The sequence below is a fragment of the Dasypus novemcinctus genome (genome assembly GCF_030445035.2).
Source record: "Dasypus novemcinctus isolate mDasNov1 chromosome Y unlocalized genomic scaffold, mDasNov1.1.hap2 SUPER_Y_unloc_1, whole genome shotgun sequence".
In the NCBI taxonomy this organism is placed as follows: domain Eukaryota; kingdom Metazoa; phylum Chordata; class Mammalia; order Cingulata; family Dasypodidae; genus Dasypus; species Dasypus novemcinctus.
The window spans coordinates 4,708,365-4,732,335 of NW_027261977.1; the positions used below are offsets into that span (position 1 = coordinate 4,708,365).

At 36.3% G+C, this 23,971-nt stretch overlaps 1 pseudogene; it reads right to left on the bottom strand.

Annotated features, from left to right (window-relative positions):
- The window catches only part of LOC139438581 (vomeronasal type-2 receptor 116-like), a 70,729-nt pseudogene extending 47,078 nt beyond the window's left edge, over positions 1 to 23,651 (bottom strand).
- Between the last annotated feature and the right edge of the window lie 320 nt (positions 23,652 to 23,971).

The following is a 23,971-nucleotide window of genomic DNA, read 5'->3' on the forward strand; positions in this document are numbered from 1 at the left end:
CCTGGGGCTGTTCTGGACTTGGAAGACAGACTGAATAGATTTCAACCTGATGTTGTCAAGCTGAATAGTGCTTCTTCCTCGAATACTGCTCCATCTTTTGAGAAGGGACAAAAAGCTTCTTCCTATTCTTACTGAGGTTCTTAAAGCCATCCTAGTTTTATGACTTTACTGTCTGAAAGTTTCCCAGTTAAACCAGCCATCAAAAGGCCATTAAATGATTGCTCTAGCTAACAGGCTTTGGGGCCCTGAGGCAATAGGTTCCTTGATAAAATAGGTATTTCCATTTTCACAGTTTTTAAGACATTCCAAAGCATTCTAAGACAAACCTGTAAAGAAAAATTCAATATCAAGAACTAGGAAAACAAAACATGGGTAAATGTTAACTATGATCAGGGGTAACCTGGTCTATGACACCCTTGGAGAAGGGAACTCCCATGGCATCCATTTTAGTACTGCTTGCTGCCTTCCAAGCTCATCCCCCAAGTAGCTGGGTATGATTGTATAGGAAAGCTGTTTGCATTGCATGGACCCACTGGGGTCCATGGGCAAGCACCAGGGTTTTCTGTCATTGCCATGTTGCCTCTGAGGGTAGAGGGCTGGAAAAGGCAACAGTGAGCAGACCCAGGAACAAAGATTCTGGCTTCTAAAAGGGTTGGAAAAAGAAGCTTTGCAGAGCCTGGCACTCTGATGGGGAACCTCTGTCTTGGCAGGGCTATGATTTAAGCCATTACCCTATCACCCAGCCATCCTGGCTAAGGTCAGATCTTACAAGCCTGGGTGTATGGTTTGGATTCAGAGAATTCACAAGCCCTGCCCCTTCCCTTATAGGATTACCTGTGGGGGCTTGTAGATTAACCCATTTGAAATGGAGAACAAAAGCAAGTCATTAAACAAGCTGTAGGCCATAGTTTTACTCACAAATGAACTCCTGCACTGGGTTACCAAATATGTTACCAGATTTTATCTAGGTTCTTGAATTTGCTACAGAAATGAATTTCAAGAGCAAGTGAGATGAGTTAGGCCAGTAATTTATTCAGGCAGGGAGGGATGAGAAATGGGAGAAAATAACAGATCTTGGGTCTCAGGTAGAGAGGAAGGGGTTGAAAGTGATAAAGTGGGCTGATTTACAGACTACAATTCTCCACTATAGGTTATAAATTCCCAGATTTACTTGTGTGACCACATGGCAGAGGAAAAATGGTGAGAGTGGTGTACAGAAGGCAGGATGTGTCCACAGGCAAGACAGCACATGAAAGAGAGAGCTTAGACCCTGTGCCTTCCTTTCTGAACTGTTGATTATCCCCCCTTTTGCTAATGGCAAGGGAGGAGTTCCAGCTTTTTACCTTTTTGATTGCTTATTTCCCCTATCAATCTCTCAGGAGGGCCCAATGATAAAGTCCTTGGATGATATCCAGGGTTTCTCCTGGCTTATGGAGGAAATCTTCTGAGTGGCAGAATCTTGGGGAGGGTCTTCAAGCAGCCATCTTGGGGTTATCAATGTCCATGTTGACCCTCTGCTAGGTTCCAGATCCAGTTACTGTTTTCCTATTTTACTAGCCTCCTTCAGAAGGATTCACAATTTATTTAGGTGTATCAGATATGATTATGCATTTTAACAAATATTTTTACAATCTGGTTTAAGGAGCATAATTAAAATTTATGGGCAACTTAGGGAAATATTATATAACATTCTAATCTTCCAAGAAAAAAATGGAAGAAAATTACAGCATATAGTTTGCTAATTGAAATTTTTTTCTGAAAAATATTTTATAGTTTAATTTTTGAGGACTAAATATGTAAAAATATATAAAACATTAGGAAAAATTCTGGCATGTAGTAGATAGTACATAATTGTTTGCTCCTATTATTTAATTTTCCTATATATTTATTATTTTGGTACATTTAAGTCAGCTTCACATCTATGATTTTTTATATGACCTTTTATAATTGTTCACATATATTAAATTGATCTGTGAAACTCTTACAGCTGTAAAGAAAAGTTCTTATACTTGAATTGTTTCAGAGTATTATCTTTTTTTTATGCTTGTTGATTTTATTATTATCATCAAATTTTGGTGGGTAATGCATGGGTGATTAGATCTAGGCTATATACTTGGTTTCATCCAAATGTAGTGTATAAAAACTAGTTTAGAACTGACATAAAGATAAATATATAGAAAGACCATTTTAATAGAACTGAATGTCCAGAAAGAACTCATTTATCTATTGACCTCTTGACATATGGGAAGGCTGCTAAGAGAACAGAATGGGGAAAATATTACTCCTAAACAAATATTGCTGGAAAATAACATTTCCCTTACTTAAAAATTAAGTTAGCCCCTTCATCACACCATATACTAATATTTAATCAAAGGATCAAGGTACTAAATATAACTACAACCATGAATTGCCTAGAAGAAAACTTTTCAATAAACATCATGAAGTTGGACCAGTTGATGAATTCTTTGATATGACAACAAAAACATGGGCAACAAAAGAAAAACAGAAAAATTCAAATTCATCTCACTTGAAACATTAGTACACTAAAGGGTCTCATGAAGAAAAAGAAAAGATAATTTAAATAATGGAAGAAAATAAATTCAAATATATATTTGGTAAAGGCTTAATATGAAGAATATTAAAGAAATCCTTCCACTCAATAACACAAAGATAAACAACTCTGTTTATTAAAAAATTGGGCAAAAGGATACAAAAAATGGTTCTTACAAGTTATATCTACAAATGATAAACACACACACACAAAAGTTTACCATTATAAGCCATTAGATAAATGTATGCCAAAACCACCTGAGACACCACTTCATACCAAAAGGATGACACTTATTAAAATTGTGGAAACAATAAGTGGTAGAGAGAGGTAAAAATTTCCCACCCTTGTACATGTTTGGACTGTGGTTCTAAAAAAAGTTGAAGATAGAAAACCCATAAGGCACAGCTCTCTTACTGTTCTGCTAAGGAAGAGGCAGACACCCTAAATGCTATGCAGAGGCATTTTTATTAAATGTTTTCCTAAGGAAAGGCAAAACTCTAAAAGCTATGCAAATGTACTTTTATTCTATCAGGTGACTTGGTGATTATATCAAATGATTATAACAATTGAGCAATCACAAGATAAAAGAATCAATTAAAGACATAGGAAGAATGAACATATAATACAATCACTCACCAAATCAGGGGAAAACTCAACAACTGAAGTCTCATGTGGCTAGGGAGCCACTTTGCAGTTGATTAGGAGCACAATTGGAAAAACTGTTCCAGCCAATTTCCTTTCCAAGGTTCCAAATGGCAGCTTAGAGATCATCCTTTTTAAGGGGTTCTAAACCTCAGAACTCCAAAGAGTCTTGCAAAACATGAGGAATGACCACATTGAAAGTAACCAAATCCATCCAGAGTGGGGCTTGCCAGCCCTCAACAGATGAGATGCGGTGTCTCAAGGGATCTTTCTTCTATTCTAGGTAAGGTACTCTATGTTCATAGAGGTCTTAAAATTTTAGTTTTACAGGAGATTCAAACAGGATGTGTACATATCATGCTTGAGGACTTTCCTTCTTTTAAACATTTGTTTTTGGGTAATGGATGATGGGGTTGCCTGCATAACTGCATTATAACATTCCAAAGGACAAAGAACAAGTCAACCATTCACAATTATAGGCTATAGGAGCAGAGACTACAGATTTAAAAACTTAAGAATTCACAATTCTTAATAATAATTTTATTATAGAACATCAGCCACTCATTGGTATATACCCCAAACAATGAAAATCAGGGACTCAAATGGGAACTTGTATTCCTCTGTTCATAGCAGCATTATACACATAAGCCAAAAGTGGTAACAACTCATGTGTCTACAACAAATGAATGGATAAACAAATTGAGGAAGGTGGGGCAAGATGGCGTCCAAATGAGTGCACCCTTGTAATCTCTCCTGCAGAGGACCAGTTGGATGGGGTCAGAACATTGCTGGAGCAGGCTGTTTCAGGAACCTACAAAGCAGGAGGTGTCTGCACATCAATCTGGAGAGACTGTGACTAACGTAGTGCTTCCACAAGGTAAAACGGTGGGTTTCTAACACTGACATCAGAAATTGTGGGAAGGCAAATCTGTTCCCCCTAATGCTGAAGGCTGCAGCATTCACTGAAGACTGCCAGTTGTGCAGTGTCATTCCCAAGCCCTGTGTTCCCCAAACACTTGATTCCCAAGCCTGAGTTCCCTGAACTCCTGTAACCCACTTTTCACATACTAGCATACCTTGAGTCTGCAATATCCCGGGCTTCTGTTTCCCAAATCCAGTGCCCCTGAAAATTTAGGATTCCCCTACCCTAGCCCTCCAGTCTCATACTAACTCCAGGAGTGGGAGGGTTTGATGAGAGGTGCAGAGGGACTGGGGAGCATGGGTTCAATTCTCTGGTCCCCCCCTTTTTGTTTTTTGAGGTTTATTTTTTGAGCTTGGAAGAGCATGCCAGCTGGCTTGAGGGGAACTTAGGAAGAAGGGAGGGGCAAATCTGCTGAGAAAGTCCAGTTTACCTGGATGCCCTGGGATGGGAAACTTGGTCTGGGAGAAGATGGAGTCAAAAAATTAACTAGCCCTCCCATGGCACATTTAAGGGAGAGGGACAGTGGGACATGCTTTTCAGGTTTCCAACAGCATATTTATGGTTCCTGGCAAGGTGTGTGTGCACTCTCTCAAAAAATTAAGAGTCATTATTTTCTGTGGTGAGTTGGTTCACCAGGATCCCATTTGAATCTCCTACAGAACCCCTCACATGGTCTTCCTGCTGTCCTGGGAGAGAGGGAAGTGAGGAAGTGAGGAAGTGAGAAAGGGCGGGGTTCAGGTTCCTAAGCAGTTTATTAAACTACAGAGAAGATTCCTTGCTTGAAGCCTTGTCTGGTGTTTTTTGTTGGTTTGTTCTCTTGGTTTTCCTTCCTCTTTATCTCCCCATGACCCTTTTTTTTCCCTCCTTTTTTTCTCTTCTTTTTTCTTTTCTTTTTTTATGTTAGGTGCTTCAGGCAGCATTTCTTATTTGCTGTGTTTCCTCGTCCTCAATTTCCTCTTTTCTGTGTGTAATGATTTTGGCTACTAAATGCTATTCCCTGTCCTTTACATCTTTTTATGCTCCATCATTTATTGTTTCTCTTACATTCCACTCTCTTTGTTTAGCCCCCAATTTTTCTGCCTTTTTATTTCTAATATCGCTGTTCTGTTTTCTATCTTTTATGCACTTTTTATTTTATTGTCCTTTCCTTTCTCTTTCCCTCTCTCCTGACCACATTGGCCTTTTTATTCATACTATATTCCTCCCATATTCAGTTTACAATCTCATTATAGCTACTCAACTTTTCTTACTGTTATAACTCTACACAGCTCACATGAGTTTAATATCATTTCTCCTATATTTCACATGGTTCCACTAACATTTACTATCAATACTACTATTACACTTTTTCTTTTCTTAACCCTTGTGCTTTTTCTGGCTCTAATATTTTCCTTCAAGGGAACACAGCTAACAACAAGGAAATAGAATAAGAACAAAGTGACAAAGAGAAGACTTAACACATATGCAAAAAATACTACTTAAACCCTGATACGAGATGAAGAAGTTAATTAACTGAATAAACCCATCAAGATAAAATGATGACAAGATAGCAAGAAAATACTACAAACCAAACCAATAATCAGGAAAACATGGCCTAATCCAATGAACAAACTAAAAACATGGAAGAAGAGCAGAACAATGACAATTAATCAAAGGTCTCAAAACATATATCAGGGACCATTTTAATGAAGTAAAGGAAGAGATTAAGGATATAAAGAAAATACTTTGAATGGATAAAGAAGAACTTGTAATCATACACAAAAAGATAATGAATGTGATGGTGATAAACAGCAAAATTCAAGAAATCAAAAATACATTCTCAGCAAATAATAGCAGATTTGAAGAGGCAGAGGAAAGAATTAGTGATGTGGAAGACAGAGCAGCTGAAATAAAACAGATAGTAGAATTGATTAATAAAAAGATTTTTTTAAAAATCCAGAAGGGACTTAGGGACCTGAGTGATGATGCAAAGTGCACAAATATGTGCATCGTAGGCATCCCAGATGGAAAAGAGAGGGGAAAGGGGACAGAAGGGGTGATGGAGGAAATAATAGCTGAAAACTTCCCGAACCTATTGAGGGAGATGGATGTATATGTCCAGGAAGCACAATGCACTCCAAACAGCATATATCCCAACAGGCTTACCCTAAGACATAAACCTTTCAAATTATCCAATGCTCAAGACAAAGAGAAAATACTAAAAGCAGCAAGGGAAAAGAGAACCATCACATACAAAAGAGGCTCCATAAGATTAATTGCTGATTTATCATCTGAAATCATAGAGGCAAGAAGGCAGTGGTATGATATAGTCAAGACACTAAAAGAAAAATATTTCCAAACAACAACACTCTATCAAGCAAAGCTAGCATTCCAAAATGATGGAGAGTTCAAAATATTCACAGATAAACAGAAATGAAGAGAGTATGCCAACAAGAAATGTGCCCTTCAAGAAATACTGAAAGAAGTTCTGCAGGAGAAAATGAAAAAACAGGAGAGACAGAGTTGGAGGAGAGTGTAAGAACAACTAAGAAGACAAAAAGAGAAAAAAATCAAACAAAATATGACAACACAAATCCAGAGAAAATATGGCTAGTATAATTAATTCCTTGAAAGTAATAACGTTGAATTACTTTCAACGTTAATCCATTAATGGATTAAACTCACCTGTTAAGAGACACAGATTGGAAGCTTGGATTAGGAAATATGACCCATCTATATGCTGTCTACAAGAAACACATCTTAGACCCAGGGATTCAAGGAGGGTGAAAGTGTATGGCTGGAAAACACTCTTAGAAGCAAACAATAACCAAAAAAAGGGCTGGAGTAGCTATATTAATATCAGGCAAAATAGACTTTAAATGCAAAACAATTGAGAGACAAAGATAGACACTACATATTAGTGAAAGGGATAATCTTTCAAGAAAGAACAATCACAAACAGTTATGCTTCTAACAAATACATGAGGCAAACACTGGAAAAACTAAGTGAAGGAATAGATGCCTCTACAATTATAGTGGGGGACTTTAACACACCGCTATTACCATTGGACAGAACATCTCAAAAGAGAATCAATAAAGAAACAAAGACTTTGAGCAATATATTACAGGACCTGAACCTAATAGACACATACAGAATAATACACCCAAATACAGCAGAATATATATTCTCCTCAAGTGTACATGGAACATTCTCTGAGATAGACCACATGCTAGGTCACAAAGAAAGTCTCAATGAATTCAGAAAGATTGAAATCATACAAAATAATTTCTCTGATCATAGTGGAATGAAGCTGGAAATCTACAAGGTCCAGAGACCCAGACTTGGCACCAAGATATGGAAGTTGAAGAACACAGTCTTAGAAAAACAGTGGTATTTTGATGTGTGAAAGGAGTGCCGTGCCATGCAGGGGTGTCTTCCATGTAGGGGAGCCCCATACACAATGAGTGCACCCCATAAGGAGAGCCACCCAGCATGAAAAAAGTGCAGCCTGCTCAGGTGTGGTGCCACACACATGGAGAGCTGATGCAGCAAGATGACACAACAAAAGGAGACACAGATTCCCAGTGCCACTGACAAGAATACAAGTGGACACAAGAACACACAGTGAGTAGACACAGAGAGGAGAGAACTGGGGGGGAGGCAGGGAAGGGGAGAGAAATTTTTAAAAAAAGAAAGAAGAAAAACAGTGAGTCAAGGAGGAAATCTCAACAGAAATCAATAACTACCTTGAAAATAATGAAAATGATACAACATATCAAAGCATATGGGATGCAGCAAAAGCTTTACTGAGAGGGAAATTTATAGCCATAAATCCATATATCAAAAAAGAAGAAAGAACTAAAATTGAAGAACTAAATGAACACTTGGAGGAATTAGCAAGAAATAAAATAAACCCAAAAGAAGAAGGAAGAAAAAATAACAAAGAAAGATCAGAGCAGAACTAAAAGAAATAGAAAATAAGAAAGCACTCAAAAAATACCATAAAATCAAGAGTTGGTTCTTGAGAAGATCAATAAAATTGACAAACCCTTAGCCAGACTAACAAAGAAAAAGAGAGAAGATGCAAATACACAAATAAGAAAAGAAAAAGGGGATACCACCACTGCTGCCAAAGAAATAAAGACTATCATAAGAGGATACTTTGAAAAATGATATTTCAACAAAAATGACAATTTAGAGAAAATGGACAAATTCCTAGAAACACATAAACAGCCTACACTGAAGAAAGAAGAAACTGATGATCTCAACACACCAGTCATAAGTAAAGAGACAGAGTCAGTCATTAAAAACCTCCCAACGAAGAAGAGTCCTGGGCCAGATGGCTTCACAGGTGAATTCTACCAAACATTCTGGAAAGAACTAACACCAATCTTGCTTAAACTCTTCCAAAAAAATCAAAACAAAAGGAACATTGATAATTCATTCTATGATGCCAACATTACCCTAATACCAAAACCAAACAAAGACACCACAAGAAAGTAAAATTACAGACCAATCTCTCTAATGAATGTAGATGCAAAAATCCTCAACAAACGACTTGCTATTCAATTTAAATAACACAATAAATTAATTATACACCATTACCAAGTGGGATTCATTCCTGGTCGGCAAGGATGGTTCAAAAGAAGAAAATCAATTATGTAATACACGACATAAACAGAATGAAGGAAAAAAATCCCATGATCATATCTATAGATGCAGAAAAATCATTTGACAAAATACAGCACCTTCTCTTGATAAAAACACTGCAAAAGATAGGAATACAAGGAAACTTTCTGAATATGATAAAGGGTATATATGAAAAACCCACAACTAACTTCATTTACAATGGTGAAATCCTAAAATCTTTCCCTCTGAGATCAGGAACAAGACAAGCATGCCCAGTATCACTCCTTCTATTTAATATAATCTCAGAAGTACTTGCTCGTGCACTGAGGCAAAAACCAGACATAAAACGCATCCAATTTGGAAAAGAAGTCAAAATTTCACTATCTGCAGATGACATGATCCTATGCATAGAAAACTCTGAGAAGTCTACAAGAAAGCTTCTGGAAATTATAAATGAGTTCAGTAAAGTTACAGGTTATAACATTAAAGGGTAAAACTCAGTCATATTTCTGTACACCAATAATGCACAATCTGAGGAGGAAATCAAGAAACAAATATCATCTTTACAATAGTAAATAAAAATATAAAATACCTAGGAATAAATTTAATTAAAGATGTAAAAGATTTATACACAGAGAACTACACAACACTGTTCAAGGAAATGAAAGAAGACCTAAATAAATGGAAGAATAGTCCTTGTACATGGATAGGAAGACTAAATATTATTAAGATGTCTATCCTACCAAAACTGGTCTACAGATTTAATGCAATCTGAATAAAAATCAACACAGCATTTTTTAATGAACTAGAAAACTAACTACCAAATTTATTTAAAAATGAAAGAGGCCCTAAATAGCCAAAGCCTCATTGAAAAAGAAAAATGAAATTGGAGGAATCACACTACCTTACTTTAAATCATACTGCAAAGCTACAGTAGTGAAAATGGCATGATATTGGCACAAGGATAGAAACACTGACAAATGGAACTGAATTGAGAGTTCTGATTTAGATCCACATATGGTATTTGCCAAGGCCAAACTAACTCACTCAACTGGGATAGAACAGTCTCTTCAAAAAATGGTGCCTGGAGACCCGGATATCCATATGTAAAAGAATGAAAGAGGATTACCACCTCACACCTTACACAAAAATCAACTCAAGATAACTCATAGACCTAAATATAAGAGCCAAGACTATAAAGACCTTGGAAAAAAATGTAGGAAAGCATCTACAGGACCTTTTAATAGGAAATGGTTCATGAACTTCACACACAAAGCACGAGAAGCAAAATAACAAATATTTAATGGGACTTCCTCAAAATTAAAACTTTTTGCACCTCAAGGAGTTTGTCAAGAAAGTGAAAAGACAGCCCACCCAATGGGAGAAAATATTTGGTAACCATATATCTGATAAGAGACTACTATCCTGCATATATAAAGAATTCCTCCATCTCAAAAATAAAAAGACAAACAACCCATTTAAAAAAATGGGCAAGAGATTTGAACAGATGCTTCTCCAAAGAAGAAGTACAAATGGCTAAAAGCACATGAAAAAATGCTCAAAATCCCTAGCTATTGGGGAAATGCAAATCAAAACTACAATGAGATAACATCTTACTCCCATGAAACTGTCAGCTATCAAAAAAACAGAAGACTACAAGTGCTGGAGAGGATGTGGAGTAATGGGAACTCTCATCCACTGCTGGTGGGAATGCACAAGGAACCAGCCTTTATGGAGGACAAGGGGCAGTTGCTCAAATATCTAGATAGAGATTTGCAATATGAACCAGCAATTCCACTCCTGGGAGAACTGAACACAGAAGAACTGAAAACAAGGACACAAACTGATATATGCACACCAACGTTCATAGCAGCATTATTCACTACCGCCAAAAGTTGAAATCAACCCAAATGTCCATCAAGAGATGAATGCATAAATAAAAAATATAGTGTATACACACAATAGAATACTACTCAGCTATAAGAAGGAATATAGGACAAACACATGGGATAACATGGATGAATCTTGAGAACCTTATGTTGAGTGACGCAAGGTAGGTGTTGAAGGATAAATACTACATAACCTCTCTGATACGAAATAAGTAAAGCAAACTGTCTCAGAGAGCTAGAGACTGAATATTAGGCTTAAAGGAGATTTGGGGAAAAGGAAGGTTGCAAGCTGACACCTACTGGGAGAAATCTATGATAAGCTGGAGGTAAGTATTTGTACAGAGATGGGATGAGATGTGGGCATAGAGATACCTTTGGGTGGGGTTTTGTGGGCTTGAAGGGGGCTAAGGTTGGGAGGATGGGTCAGATAGCCCAAGGAATTGAGGGGAGGGCTGGAGGGAGCATTTGAAAATGAGAGATTGTCATGTATGCAGTTTAAACTATAATGTCGAGAGAACTCTTTAGAAAATACAATAAGGAAGGATTATCTGTTTAAGGTGTTTAAGGTGGGGGGGGCATCTGGCCCTCGGGCAGGCTTTTAGGGAGTGTGTGAGTGCTCATTTTGTCATAGTGTGTTATATCATTGGCTAGAGACCCAGATAATGAATGGGAAGCTGTAACCACATCCTGGGGAGGCCCGATGTTCTCGAACAGAGAAAATTGTGTCTCTCAAGAGAATCAGTGGCTCCAAATGGGTTAGGGCAGTCTAGTATGTCAAGTGCTCAGCATTGTTGCAAGAATCTGTGAATCTGGTCCTTCAAGTAATGAAGATTGTCACTGTGGGCCCTGAGGGGCGGCAGAGAGAGGTATAGAATAGATGGAATCAGGGTAACTTGGGGGCAATGGAAATGCTCCACAAGATCATGCAATGATGACTATAGGACATGTTAAATTACCCCAAAAATGTGTAAAAGTCTATGGGCTAAAATGTACACCATAATGTAAAACATAAAATAACAAAAAATTAGAAAATTGTACAGTCTAAAATATAAACCATAATGTAAACCAAAATGGAACCATGTTTGAAAGCTATGTTTCAATATCTGTACATCAGCTGCATCAAATATAACATGAATATGTAAAAATATCATTGCTTGGGAAGGGGGAAGAGGATTTGATGTTCAATATATGGGAGTCCCCTATATTGCATATGTGAATTACTGTGATCTAAAACTTTTGTGAAGACCAAATTAAAAATTAGAAGAAAAAAAAAAGAAAGAATGTAGACACTGAGGAAGAAATGAAAGAAATTACATTGCCACTGTACATACAGGTCAAAAACTACTGCAATGATGAAAGGTAAAACATCAAAAACAAAAATTTATGATATTTTTTATCTTTTAATACCCCAATTTGTTTTTACTTTATTTTAGTTTTTCTAAATTAGTATGTATTCTCCTTCTAATCTTTAAACCCATCACTATATTTCATTTTCCTTGATTGAATTTGGCAATATATTAGGCTTCATTTTTAAAGAAGATTTGGACCACAGGGAGGTCCAACTATGGCAGGAGAGGAACACTGGTGTGGGGTGTTATTGATGGGGGATACATGGTTGGGAGGGAGTTCTCCAGGACATATATATAGGGTACATAAAAATGTTTGGATATATGTTGGGTATTTTCATAGTAGTTACAGTTACAAACAACGGAGGGAGTGCTGAGTTCCTACCCAGGGGAGATCTATCACATTCCCCAATGCAACAGCAACAGTTCCCCATGGGCAATGTTGACCCAACAGTTGATCCAATGGTCAACCTGTGGTTGGTGCTAGGGTTGGTGTATACTCAGGAGACTTGAATCTCTGGACTGGCCATGTACCAGCTGGGCCCTAATCCTCAGCAGAGTTGCAACTCCTACCCTCTGGTTTGTTGAACTTACCCAGGTCAGCTAACAGGAGGTGAACCACCACACCAGGGAACCGAAAGTGCCTATAAATGCAAGCAGGAGAATTGCATACATCATCCATGTCAAATCTAAGCCTCCTCTCAATATAGAGATGGAGTGGACATCACCATTCCAAGGTCAAATGATGGAGGAATAAATTATGGATTAGAGTCAACTTGCTGATATTCTACTGTTGAAATGTTGCAGCTAGTAATGGAAGAAATTGTGACATTGATGTGGAGAGAGAGGCCATGGGAGTTTCTGAGGTAGGGAGAGGAAGGAAGAGATGTGATGTGGGTGCATTTTCAGGACTTGGAGTTGTCCTAAATGATATTGCAGGTACAGAAGCTGGACATTATATATCCAGCCATAACCCACTGAATGTATTGGGGGAGAGTGTAAACTACAATGTAAACTATTATCCATGTGGTGCAGCAGTGTTCCGAAATGTATTCATCAAATGCAATGAATGTGCTACAATGATGAAAGAGGTTGTTGATGTGGGAGTAGTGGGGGAAGGGGAGTGGGGGTTTATGGGAACCTATTATATTTTTTGAATGTTACATTAAAAAGAAAAGATAAAAAAAACAAAAAAACAAGTTGCGTTACATACAATGGTATATTATTCAGTCATAAAATGAATAAATTTCTGATGCATGCTAAATAGAGATGGACTTGAAAATATTGTAATGAATGTCACAGAATGACAAATACGCAATGATTATTCTCATATGAAATATCCTGGGATACAAAAATCACAGAAATAGACATTACTAGAAGCAGTGAATAGAGGATAAATTTTAGAAACTTAGGAATAATTGCATAAATCAATTATATATGTCTGGAATTAGGGCAAATAAAATGAGAATAAAAACAAAAAAACAATACCCAGAGATTGAACATCAGTAGAGAATTTATATTGATGAATTAAGACCTAATGACAAGAAAAATTTCAAATATATTATAAATATTAAATTAAAACTTTAAAAACTTGATCTAAAGTATTAAGAAAATAGGAAAAATGCAAGTATAACTTAGATTTATGAAAAATATGATTTTATATTCTATCAGTCACTTTAAAAATATAGAAAAAAATTGTGACAAATATTTCGTGATAGCCATTTATCTGAGGTATATTTCTATTTGTGAGTCTTTGTCTAAGGGTAGTTGTATACATGGACTCTTAAAAAAAAAGAAGTCAGCATCATCAGTACCCAGACATAAATAGTGTACAAAAAATAGTAAAATCTAATCCTATTGACCTTCAATTATGGGGAACTGTATCACCAACCAAGGAAGTAATGAAATATAATTGTGTCTGAGATGAAACAGAGCCCAAATAAACTTATTCCCTTTGATATCTTGTCCCAAGATTTTCTTTCCTAAAATATAACAACTCTTTGAGTATTGTAAAATAATAGCAATAATAATAATAATAATGACCAGGATACTTGTGTCAAATAAAGATGGAAAGCAGTTTCCACTATTTTGTAATATCAAGATGCAAAATTCAGGGAAGTTTGTTGCTCCAAAGCCTGAAAATATGATGTCAGGGAACTTGGCTTTATTGAAGGTGTCAGGGAGGTTCTGGCCAAAAAAGCTAAAATGAAGCTTCCCAGGGCCAATGAGCCCAGGTAGTCCAGGACACAGTAGAAGGCAGGCACAGAGCCCTTGTTGCACTCAATGATGATGCTTCTGGGCTCAGAGTGTGTGTCTATGTCAATGAAAGGAGGAGAAGTTCCCAGCCAGATTCCACAGATCATCACTTGGATCAAGGTGCAGACGGGAATGACAGTTAGAAACCCTGATGTCAGCAGCCATCTCATTGTTCTTCTGGGTTTTATGTCTTTGAATGCCAGAATCACAGTGATGGTTTTGGCCAATACAGTGGAAACAGCCACAGTGAACACAACTGCAAAGGTGACTTGACGAAGAATGCTGTGTTGGGATGGCCAATGAAGAGTAAGGAGCAGAGGAAACACAGGAGAAGGGAGAAGAGCAGGATGTAGCTGAGAGCTCGGTTATTCATCTTCCCAATGGGAAGATACTTCATATAGACCCACAGAACTGCAGCTGTGACAAGAGAGAGGCAAAGAGCTGTGCAGGCTAGAGGCACACCCAATGTATCCTGAAATGACAGGAAGGAGTTAAAGAGTTCCTTTTTCACAATCACACTGAGTGAGGAAAAGTAGATTTAATTATTTCTCTGGGATATCTTAACCTTTATCACTACCTTAATTTCCACTGATTACTGTTTTTTACATGTATATATCTTAACATATGTTAGAGAAAGTCACTTAGCATTCAGTTTTCATTTATTTTACTACTTTTGCAAAGTATTTTTTCGAGGTTATTTGGATGCTGTTTGGAAGATTATTACTCTTATAAGTTTATTTCTGGGGGCTTTTAAATTTTTATCATTTTATTGAAGAATGAGGTACAATTTTAAATTATGATTCATTGAATTCTAAATGCAAGGTTTGGTAAATATTTTTTACAGTTTTGAGATTGTAATTTTAGGTAATCATTTAGCATATATTTGATCTCCATGCAGGCAATAGTTTCTCTATTTCAACTATGTAATTCTGTTTTTTGTAGCACAGATAGTATGGATATTGTAGCAATAATCATTTCAGAAATAATTTATCATGTCATTGTGTCAATAAGCCATATTTTGTGACTTCTGATTTAAAGTTCTTCATTCATTTTTTAGAGGAGATATTCATGAAATAGTAGAAAAGTGTAAAACAATCAGTTAATTCTCTCTCAACTATGTTTCTCAGATACCCATTCATTCCTTTTTGATTCAGTGACTGTCTTTGGATTCTGCCTTTATTCTTTAAGAGACTTGCTCTGCACACATAAGCATGTGCATGTCGGTTGGGTGTCCAGTATTGTTGCTTTTCTTCTATTTCTCCTTCTTGAGTTACATCCTTATTTGTTATTGCAAATCCTTTATGAGAAAAGTAAGTAATTGTTTTAGTTTGTTCATTTCCAAAGATATCTATTCATTCTCTCCCAAGTGATTGAAACTAAAAGGTTCTTAATGCTAATATGGTCGTGATTATATGGTTGGAATTGTATACCATTTATGGATAAATTCAAATCATTACAGTACTTGACTTTGTATTTTGAAAAATTTAGTCTAATTAACCATTCCATATTTTACACATATTTCACAATGCATGTTTTACTTTTATATCTCCTATATGAGATCTATGTATATTTGTCTATTTGAGATCTATGTACATGTTGCAGCCCCAATTGAGTGTGCCAAATTATAACTTTTATTAGGATCTTGTGACCTCACTTCAAATACATATATATATGTATGTGTATAAAAATATATATATATATATTTGCATATATTATACACTTCCTGAGGGCTGTTGATGCTTTAATTAATTGAACATTTATTTATAAATTGATACACTCATTTATTACAAGTACATTTCATTCTTTTCAAGAGAGGATAAATAAAGTAATAAAATTCTCCCAAAAATGTATATGAACCAGCTCTGTCCTTATCACATGAAAAATTGCATAACTAAAATCTTCAAGGTACTCACAAGTGCCCTGATGATCCTTACCTTCTAGATGTTAGTATGATCCACCATGGATCATTGACTAAGGCTGTATCACAAAGCACTGGACTGAAAGAAAAAATGCTTATTCAAATCTGTGCCACAGTTAAGCCTAATTGAATGAGCAGAGCCATAAGAGACCTTAACCAACATGAGTAACCCTGGTGATTATAACATGGATATGTGAAAATTATCAGTGACTGCATAAACTGAGAACAATGGTGTCTTAGGACCCTATGGAATATTCTTTTGTTTCCTTTATATTGACTATGTCTCAGGTATTTTTATAGATTGGTTACATATTTTCATACCTGTCTGATTGGAAATGCCTCCCTCTGGGCTAAAACACAAGTAAAGCAGCACACAGGCCTTCCTTCTTGTGGAAGTTTCTTGAACCCTGAATGGCATCTCTGGCTACATACAGATTGAGGAGTCTGTAGAAGAAAGAGACAATTATTGGTCATATTATTGAACATATTACCAATAAAGAGGAAACATCTATATTCATCTCCTAATAAGAGAAAACAATTTCTCATCTATTTTGTAAACAAGTTTCATTCCAATCTCTAACATGTTGATATTACATGGACATTAACTTTATACAAAAATCAAACAATGTACTAATGTATCAGAATACTTATATTTCACCTATCATGGGTAACATCACCTTGGTTTTACTCTCCTATAATTTAAGCGCATGATGAAAAAGACTTTCAAGCAAGGCTTTTTATAATGGTGGTACTAGGGCGTTGTAAGCCTAATAAAATTGCCTTGTCATAAGTGTCTGAATAGAAAATGTTAATTTCTAGAGAGGAAAACACAATTACAAAAGTGATCTCATTAATAAAATGAATTGTATAAAATATATAGATCAGGTAGAGAAAAACAATATGAATGTGATTAATCCCGTTCTGGGTTTTTATTTCCCAGTATGCCACCAATTTGCAGAAACTCAACTGGACTTTAAAGACAAAAGCTCTTTTGTTTAACAAATCACCTCCAAAATTCCCTTTGCTTTTTCAACTTTGGAAAGACTAGATGAAAGTCATGGCCTGTTAGGACAAATGAACTTTGGTACTGAGTGGTATTGAAATGACCACAGGAAAATGTGAATTGTGGATATGAGTTGACATTTTAATTGTGTATTCTATTAATGTTTATAATGCCTCTAATAAGGATCATCCATACATGATTTAGTCTTCTCAAGACCCCAGAGGAAATTACTAGGTTAATTAATGTAGCCTGGCAGTGTATGCACTCAAATGCTGCATTGTACTTTAATTCCAAATGAAAGATTATAAATTATATACTTGATACTTTAAAGGCAAGTTCTCAAAATATCTGTGTGATTGCATAATATGAAGTCAAGAAATTGATTTTAATTTACAAATTTAGTCCCGAGATCAAGGGGTGAAAATTTAATCTAATATGAAGAGAGTGTTGAGATAACTGTATAATAAATAAACCCTACATTGATATGGTGTCATACCTCTTTAAATCCAACAGGCCACTCGATCATCTCTTCATGGAAGCTCAAACCTTGATGATGTGAAATATTGGAGACAAATTCTCCCACTTTAATGAGGAGGGCAAGACCAGCAGGGAAATTTATGGTGTTCACGATATCATACTTCACCATAAAATTTCTTTCCTCATCTAAGGACACATGATCACCAGCACTGTTTATAAATCGGATTTTCCTCAGAAGTGGGTGAAGCTGGAAGGAAGTCATAATTTTGAAATGTCAAGTGGATTCAAATTACAGACTGAAGGTCATACCCATGAAGCAAACCTTCTTTTCTTGATCCCTACTTTTAAGTAGTCATTTTGGTAGAGACTACATTTTTTTTAGGTGTTCACTATTTCATGGATTTAGGTAAGACATTCTTCCTCTCCATGTGAGAGCAATGGAAGAGTACTTGAATAAATGCATGATGCACCTCAGGATATGGTTATAATGTGCTCAGGGGCAACCCTGAATAAACAGTTCCTTTGCATTCCAATAATTTTATTTTTCCCCTGTAATTTACTGAAGCAAATTTCCAAGTTATACATTTTCAGACCTTTATTACTTTTTGTAGTTGAATAATGTTCCATTTTGTGTTTGTGTGTTTGTATCATGTGTCTTTAATCTATTAAAATACTGCTTCCTCCTTGACTTGATGTCAATTTTCTCACAGTTTTTATTTGGCTTCTTTGTCTCTCAAGCCGTCTCCCTCTTGGATGATGCACAGCATTTCCTGGTCTGCAGATCCCTAGAGTAGATCTGCATTTTGCCCTTCTTTCTCTGTGTGAGAACACTGAGCATTGTCTACCTACTCTGATGCCATCTTTCCAGATCTCTTTCCCTAAATTTTGAAAGAAAAATCTCACCAGATGTAAAAGCCATGGCTGACGCTTTTAGTACTTTGCTCACTAACATTTTGCCTCCATTATTTTTGATGAGAAATCAGCACTCAGTCTAATTGAAAGTACCTTATACATAGGACTAGCTTTACATCTTGCAACTATCACAACTGTCTCATTTTCCTTTGCATTTGAAAGTGTGGTAACTATATGATGGAGTATATTGGTCTTCAAGTGTATCTTCTCTGGAGTTCCTTGAGCTTCTGGATGTGCATATTCATGTCTTTTCTAAGTCTGGAATGTTCTTTCATTATTCCTTAAATATTCCATTTTTTCCCTTTTTCTCTTTCATCTCCTACTTGGACTCTCTTAATGTATATATTGACATTTTTGGAGTTTCCCAATATGTATATTAGACTATTTTTTTTGCCTTTAATTATGCCTTTATATTTCTACTCCTCAGTTTGAAACATTTCAAATGTTTTGTCATCAAGTTCATTGATCCTTTTCTCTATCACTTCCAATCTACTCTTGAACACCTCTTGGAATTCTTTCAAGTATTGTGGACCTCAACTCCAGTAGTTGTCTTTGTTTCCTTTTTAAAATTTCCATCTTTATATTATGACTCTCATATTGATCACTCACTTTTTTCCTGACCCTTTAGATATTGTTTTTAGTTTTCTAATCTCCTTGATCATTTGTAAGATAATTATTAAAGCTTTTACTCAGTTTCTCCACATTCTTATTGTCTTCATGGTGTTTTCTATAATTTTTCATCTTCCTTTGGACCCACCATCTGTTCCTTTTTCTTTGTTTTTCTTTATTTTTCTGTTGAACACTGTACATTTTAATATAAATTTCCATTTAATGATTACACCAAAGTATCTAAGCCCCCTCTCAATCAGAAACAAAGTGGGCATTCCCATCCCAAATTCTTCAATATTGAGGAATGAACAAACATAAGGGGGGTATGCAATTATGGACAAAAGTAGACTTATTATTCTTCTAGCAATAAAGAACTTGTGTCATTCAGATAAAGGAAGTGGCCACTGGAAGTTCTGAGGGGAGGGAGAGGGAAGAAATGCTGTAACATGGAACTTTGGAATTGTCCTGCATAACATTGCAATATCTATACAGGCCATCAAACATTTTGTTAACAACTATAAAATTGTGTGGTGCAAAGTGTGAAATTGTGAACTGCTGATCTGGTTAGTACCAATGTTGCAATTGTGCTCTTCAGTGGTAACGAAAGTGTGATAATAATGAAACACGTTGTTAATAGGGGAAATTCAGGGAAGAGTAGGGGGTATATGGGATTCCCATATATTTTTTATGGAAAATTTATGTAATCAAATGTTCCTTTAAAAATAAAGAAAATAAGCCTATTTTTGGAGTCATTGTTCTGTTTGATGGAAAAATGTATATATTCCACAGAATAATTTAAAATTCTGCACTTTTTGGCCTCCTTATATTTTGTGATAAGTTAATAGTGGATAATTTACAGGGTTTCATCTAATATTGAGAATAAATTTTCTAATACAATTTCTAATTAAATGATCTGAAATTAACAGTACTATCTAGAGAATTCTCAAAATATATGTGAAAATTACAGGTAAAGGTAGAATCTGGGGGAAAAAAAATGAATATTTCATTTCCTTTTCCTGGTTTCCTAATAGAAAAATATCATCATTTTCCATATCAACAAAATATTTTAACCTCTCCTCATAGGTTGATATCTTTCAACAGGGTGAAAGATATTTACCTCCCATGGATGTAGCATAGGTTGGTCTGTGCTTTCTGTAGATACCATTTCTAATTTCACCAAAAGTGTTTCATGAATGGAATGAGCCACAGCATATGCAGCATTATAAATGAAATAGCTATAATCAGATATAGTAATCATATCAATATTTCCTGTCATGACCTGTAAGGAAGCATTTGGTGTACACTTTCCAATTGTTCCACATAGTGACCCTTCAAGTGAGCAACCAAAACTGTTAAGCCAGAATTTGCAGAAATAAAAGTCTTCTGGATATTTTGATGGATTGTCTTGAGAAAGTGTTTGAAACCAGGAATATCCCTCTTCTGGTGGGAAAATGAGAGACTTCCATGGAAAGAGTGCAGCATATGGTTCATCATATCTGAAGTATTATCTCAATTTGATATCATAATCCACACCTTACTAGATGTTAATTAATATTTTCCTAAATATCCCAGTACTATGAGAATCTGCATCTCACCCCACATAATATGTACATTTGCAGATGAATTGCCAATCTTGGAAATGGACATTAAATAATTATTAAAATGCTTACTTTTAGTGGTAGGGATCTTTTTTGTAAAGGCTATACAGATATCATTCTTTACCATTTCTGCTTTCAAGTTCCAAGAGTACTGCTCCCCTTTCATATCATCTGAAACAAAGAGTGCCACCCAAGTCCAACTGAAATACAACAATAACCAGATCACTCCATGAACCAGAGAGCTGTCCTTCATGGCCATTTGATACAGTGATGCAAAATTCCCTTTGTCACATAGGAATGGGTCAAAAGTGCCATATGTGACCTGAATAAGAAAATAAAGTATCATAATTTTACATTTAGTGAAATTCATCTCGTTATCCTTAAACAGAACTTCAAAGAATTCACTATGTTAGAGGTAGAATTAATGGAATATTTGGTGAAAGAGAGACTACAAAGGTCATCATATATTTCTCTTAACATTCTGGGAACACAAAAGATCATATTTTCCCAAACTTTCAACCTTTCAGTAGGGATATATCATTAATTCCACCCAGTGGTGTCATATGCAAGCAAATCCTAATTTGGAATGATTGGAAAGAATAAATTCTTCATATGTTCACCTCTCGTGGCAGCACACAAAGCATGAGATTCAGACGGAAGACAAACATGTTTGTGTCTACCTCAGCTTTCTATGAGGGACTTTTGAAACAGGAGATCCTCCCAGACCCTGCCAACATTGTTGGTTGTGAACTTTGAGAAAGAAATCAATCTTTATTTTGTTAAACAACATTTGAACTTACTAATACATCATAAAATAAGTTGTACTGGAAAATATAATCATCTACCTTCACATATTTTCAAAAAATTTTCATAGACAATTCTCTATAGCTAATAAATCTGGCAGTATGATTTCCTAATTCCTGATCATGTTAGATCAGGCCCCTGGAAAAATGACTTTGAGACAGGGAGTTGACTATGGGAATTACACTGGAAGATCAAAATATGCACCTGTGGTGAATTTATGGAGGTTAACATGAAACAGACAGTATTTCCAATAAACAGTATGAATTGATTCTTCTTCTTTCCTGTGGTAAGTTGATGTCATTTTCAAGTCATAGTAAATTTATTTCATACATTAAATTGATTCATTTAAGGTACTGAACTGATTCTTAAAGAATCCTTGAAAAGTACAGGAACAAGGTTGAAACTTGAGCATCTTGCATGCTAGACAAGGTACAAAGTCCCTAAATCTGCATACTAGCCGTCATTGGTCTTAGGCAATCCCTCAACCAGATAAGGGTCATAACCTCCGGTGATAGTCCTCTATACTGCAGAGATTTGCTAAGTAGTAGGGGTCAGTAAGTTGTCAGCAGTCAGTATTCCCTTCTGCTGTATGAAGGATGCATTGATGCTAAGCATGACTGTGGGGAGAATCTTAACATATTCACTTAACTTTCCTTCGTCCCCTTCACCCAAGTTATTACTCGTGCAATCACAGGAAATTCATACTATTTGCTTATAACTCTCATGACATATGTATGCCCAGCTTCAAACGTCCCCCTTGACCAAATGTGAGGGAATGGCATAGGGACAGATGAGATTCTCTCCCTCTAGAACTCACGACCATCATACCTGTCGGGTTTTGTAGCGCTCCAGCAGTGTTCCGATCTCTGCTGAAAATGATGATTCGGTGCCTGCAAAAACGGCCATAGATTTACTTTTTTGGGGGCAATTGTAGTTAGGGAGAGTCGGACTCCCGCCATAAAGCAATGACAGGGTGCTCTCCAAGGTCCTGTGGTTACTGGGAAAAGCATTGTAGAGCTCAAAACCCAGGGACATGTTGGGGAAGAGAAAGAAATCTTTGTTGATCTCCTCGATGGCAAAGAGAAAAGCGAGAACATATTGGTAGTTCTTCCAGTACCATCTAGGCAGAGGGGACCGCATTAAGGAAAATTGTAAAGTTATGTATTTCAGGAGTAACTCAAAAGCTTCCCTTTAAATGAGAAAATTCTGTACAGACAATAGAGAATTGTGCAGGGCATTATGAGAGGGTTAAGAAATACTTTAGTATTATGATATCACAGTCAGCTGGAGAGATTTATCGTCTTGATCCTATAAACGGGAAATACATCTATGACAATATGGAAAGATGTTCTTAGTTCATCCTGGCTAAGGAGTGCACAAAACCATCTTAGAAACTCATCTGAAGGACTTGAGAGAATCTCAGATTTGATAATTGTTTCATCTAGAGCTGGAAACTAGATGGAATCTTCCCTTTTTGCCCATGTATGCTGGAATATTTAAAATAGCAACTGGCCTATCACTTCTTAAAACAGTTGAATAAATTGCTCTCTGACACCATATTGCCCTGAGGCATTTATAAGAACCTTTCTTTGTTATTTTCTGCACTATTCAATATATCAGGTCTTATTTTCCCTCACCACCCCCTCACCCACCCTGCTGTTTTTGTTATCTGTGCCCATTTGCTGTGTGATCTTCTGTATCTTTTTATCTTTTTTTGGACTTCTCATTTTTTTTCTCTAGGATTCACTGGGATTTGATCCTGGGGACCTCTGATAGGAGAATGGGTCCCTGTCACTTGCACCACCTCAATTCCTGGTTTCTCTTGTGCCACGCCTTGACTTTCCCTTCATCTCTCCCTTGTTGCATCATCATCTCTGTGCATGACTCACTTGCTAGCCTCGTCGTTCCCCGGCTCACCATGCAGGCTCTCTTGTGTGTACTCAGATTACCACACGGGCACTCCGTAGACTGCTAGAGCCCTTGTGCGTGCATATGGCTCACCGCACAGGCACTTGGTTTGCCCTTTGGGCACACTTTTATTCTTTTACCGGAAGGCCCCAGGGGTTGACCCTGGATCATCCCATATGTTAAGTGGAAGAGCAATCACTTGAGCCATGTCCACACCCTTGTATCAGTTCTTATAACGACAGTTTTCTTAAATTGTATTAACCTTGACTAGTGACCTGGTAAGTTATATTTTATACCTTATGATCATATACTGCAGCAAATTCTTATTCATAATTCCTTGTTGTCCTTCCTTGACAATTCTCTTTTATTTCTCATTTTATATTGGATCTAACTTATTTTATACAAAGTACAATAAAGTTAGTTTCTTGTGTATTTTAAGGAACTCTAAAAGTTTTATATTTCCATCTGAAGTAATATTTCCTTTTCTCTTTACCAATCACCCTCTCTACATTTGTTGGAATTTTTTTT